Here is a 4,336-nt window from a genome sequence, read left to right as displayed (position 1 = left end):
TGGGTATTGGCCTTGAAAAGTTTGTAAAAATCACATCAACATTTCAAGCTATAAAATTATATAGTAAACCAATATGAAATCTCTAAAGAAAATAAATATGGTGGCAGTTTACAAGTAGGGAAACATTTGCCAACCATTTGATTGGCAAGGAGCCAATGTTTAAGACTGGTAAAGACTCATACTGCTCAACTATGAGAAAGCCAAAGGGTGAACACCCTAAATGTGCATTTCTTCAAAGAACATACAAATCACACATAGATCACAAGATGTAGAGTACAGGGCAGTAGAGAATTTCCTAATTTGTTTATAAGTATAGAATGGGAAAGGGAGAAACTAGCAGCCTAGATTCTCTTGGCAGAAGTGGAGAGAAACAGCGAGTCTTCAGGAGTCAACACTGACCTGTCTGTTACCCACCACTCCCTCTGGGTGCAGAGAGTAAGCAAATGTCATTGCCACTTCTACTGTGGATTGTTATTACTGTGGGGACACACAGCTATGTCTTCATAGATCTATAATGTAATTAATCCTCATTCATGCTTCATTCTCAGCCCAACACACATACACACACACACAGGCACACACACTACATAAACAAAGATGCACATGCATGCATACATATGCACACACACACATGCATACACATGTGTGTGCAAACACCCATACATACTAAAAGGCAGAAAGAGAATTTGTTTTGAACTCCTGATATTTCTCTCTCATAAACACCCATACATTTTGATTTAGTTCTTCTGCACAGTATCTGGGTGTCTTCTTAAGAATTCATTTGTGATTTTGAACCCATTTGAATGAAAACTTATCTTCCTTCCCCTGAGTGAAGCCTACAGCAAGTAAAATATCTGGATTCTGTGCCTGCCACTGGATCAAGCAATAAACTTACAGTAACTAAATCATTTTTATGAGACATGTCCTACAGTGATTACTAAGGGTCAAACATATCTTAGTATAGATAATAACTACAGCACCAAGAAAGGATCAGTGATTTGCCTGTGATTTATCACTGGGACCCTGGCTTCTGGCCTTTGATCTTGAAACATTTCTGATCCTCTACACTCATGTTTATAGAATAATGCTCCTTTTTCTAACTGGTTTATTGTGTACCACAGCAATGGAAGAGAGCAATCAATTCTGGAAACAGTCATCTTTAATGAATTCCAGGACATACTTTTTTTTCTACTGCTACTTACATGGAAACCAAATTCAGAATCTGTTCAATTATTATGAGGTTCTGCCGGATCTTCTACTAGGAACATATGGGGATATTTTGCTACACCAAATATTGAAGACAGTGATTTTTCTTAGCATCAAAAAATTGCCAGTCAGAAATTTTCATCTATTACCTTCCTCCGGTCTTCAGTAATCATTTTGTCACCAAGAAAGGACAGATCAGTTGACAGAAAGACATTATCATCTGTGAAGCATGCAGAGATTTGGTAACTGAGAAAGGTCAATCATTTTTTCCCAATTAAAATATACTCAGCGAATGCTGTTCAGACAGTTACTTGCTCATCTGTCAGGGTGATGTGTAATTACTTAGGTCAGACTGACTGACCATTGGTGACCATAAGGGGATACCAAGCCATGTGCTTGACCATCTAAAAGACAAAAAAAGATTAATTTTGTGATGTATGTCTGGGAACAGCATTTTTTGGGGATTTGGAAGTTATTTAGAGAATGATTTTTTTTTTCAGTTTCAAGGGGATTTTAAAAAAAGGAGGAAAAAATGAAGAGATAATCTTTTTTTTTTCAAACATGTGATGTGATGATGTAAAATGGAGAAGAGTAATAACATAGATGAGAACTTGACAAGTATGGTAATTGTATGCAATATATATATATATATATACACACACACATATATATATGTGTGTGTGTATAGTATATATATGTGTGTGTGTATGGGTATGTATGATATATATGTATGTATATATATATATATCTATATATACAATGTATATATGTGAATGTTTTCATTGATGGCTTCTTTCTGTCTGAGAAATGCTTACATTACATGTTATATGTGCACAAACTAGGCATACAAATCAAGCATTTAGTGAAACTAAGTCATAAAGAAATTTATCTCAGGGGTGCAGGATTTGGCTCAGTCAATAAAGTGCTTTGCTTGCAGGCATTAGGACCCACGGTCCTGGCAATCACATGAGAATGTCAGGCCTGATGGTGCAACCTTGTTCCAGTACTGAGGAAACAAGAGTCCTAGATTTGTTCTAGACACTGATGGATGCCACCTAAGGATACACCCCCAAGGTTGTCCCCTAGCCACTATGCATGGCTGCACCCACACACAATCAGGCACACACACACACACACACACACACACACACACACACAGGCACACACACACTTTCTAATAACATGCAAATGATGGTTCAGACAAAAGCCATAGAAACCTAAGAGGGAAGGAGAAATAAAGCTTTAATTCTTCTAGGTTGCTTTGTGCTTTTATGTACTACACATCCTACTAAAGATGCAAACGATTGGGGATGAAGAGATGGCTCAGCAGTTAAGAGCATTGACTGTTCTTCTAGAGGTCCTGACTTCAATTCCCAGCAACCACATGGTGGCTCACAACCATCTGTAATTGGATCCATTGCCCTCTTCTGGTGTGTCTGAAGACAGCTACAGTGTACTCATCATATAGATAAAATAAAAATCTTAAAAAATGCAAACTATTTTTCACTAAAGTCTCTTATTGTCACATGCACATTCACTTAATTATAATCTTACTAATGAATGTGTTATGTATGAAAAGTTTAATTTGGTGCCTGCATTGCCTTTTTATTTAGGTGAAACATAGTGAACAAATTTTTGGTTTGTCCCAGTGATGCTAAAATCAATTCTAAGTTAAGCCCTTCACCTTAACTTTATTCTTTGTCAAATGATAGAGACGGAATTAAGTGGCCCGGCTGCAGCAGTCAAGCTGGGACAGAGCTTTCTGTGTTGCAGTGGGGGCTTTACGATGTTGAGTCTTGATTTTTTCTTCCAAATTGATGATTTCTGCTAGAGGGTGAGTCAGCTGCCAAAGTAAACACCAATAGTGACTTGAATATAGATGATGTTATTGATTCAGAGACGACCCACCCAACCCCCGTGAGCTTGAGCCAGCCTGCTCAGAATCAGTCTTGTTATGTCTTTATTGAGGGAATACGCGAACGAAAGCAACATTGGAAGACTGTCACACTGCAGCAAAAAACACAGCCCATAAGATGTTACATACACCCTTTGTCTTTAATTTTATGGTATGTAGCACTTTATTCTATATATGATGGATCAATGATATGCAGGATAAAAGTTTTCAATCTTAGTCCTTTATTACGTTAAAATGTTATGGTTGTTTAAAATTTTTCACCACAGATTTTGTTACAAGAACAAACAAAACAAACAAACAACAAACACAGGTCTTATTCCAGTTCCATGGTTGTGATTGTACATGCCCCCAAAGGCATATATGGAAACAGTCTTAATCTGCTGTAGCACTTTGGGGACCTGGAAAAGTGAGACCATACCTGGATATAGTGTCTATTCTATAAGGAATTTCTACATCTTTTAAACAAAAAGAAAAGTAAGCAAAAATCAAACATGGAAAGAAGTTTATGCTCTGTATGACTGCTTACAAAACTCTTCATGGGACAGTGAAGAAATCAATGCATAGAGAGAAGGCGGTAACAACACTAGACACCATAGCAGCCTAGCAACCTAGTGCTTCCTTGCTGGTTTCCTGCTTTGCCACATAACAATAAAGGAGGTGCCATGGAATTAAATCAGGAAAGTATATGGGCTGAGTAATAATAAGTAATAGTAAGGGATACAGATGAGCTTGGGCAATCTCCTTAGTTGATGTTCATCTACCCCTATGTCTCCATTTCTGCAAATGAGGAAGCCAGAAGTGATTACCCGTGGGATGGCTATGATGACGGACTATATAATTGACTGCTAGCATGCATATATCAATTTTGCATTACTATGACAAAATGACTTAGAATATCCACTCATGCCAGTGTAGTGATGAATGCCTTTCACCATAGCAGAGGGCAAACAGGTTTCTGTGAGTTCAAAGCCAGTCGGTCTACATAGCTACACAGTGAGATCCTATCTCAACAATAACAACAAATATACTCAGAAGGAGGTAAGGGATGTTTGGGTACTCGGTCCCAATCCTTGATCGCTAAGGAAGCATGGTGTATCATGATGAACACATTTCCTCATTTTGTGGCAGCTCATAATCAGGAGAGATGGAAAGGGATAGAATCCAATATCCCCTTCATGGACATGCCTCCTCCAGTAGCCTAACTTCTTCTACAAG

This window comes from Mus pahari, chromosome 9 (assembly GCF_900095145.1).
Source record: "Mus pahari chromosome 9, PAHARI_EIJ_v1.1, whole genome shotgun sequence".
Taxonomy (NCBI): Eukaryota; Metazoa; Chordata; class Mammalia; order Rodentia; family Muridae; genus Mus; species Mus pahari.
The sequence above is the reverse complement of the archived record's forward strand: the minus strand, read 5'-3'. Positions refer to the sequence as shown.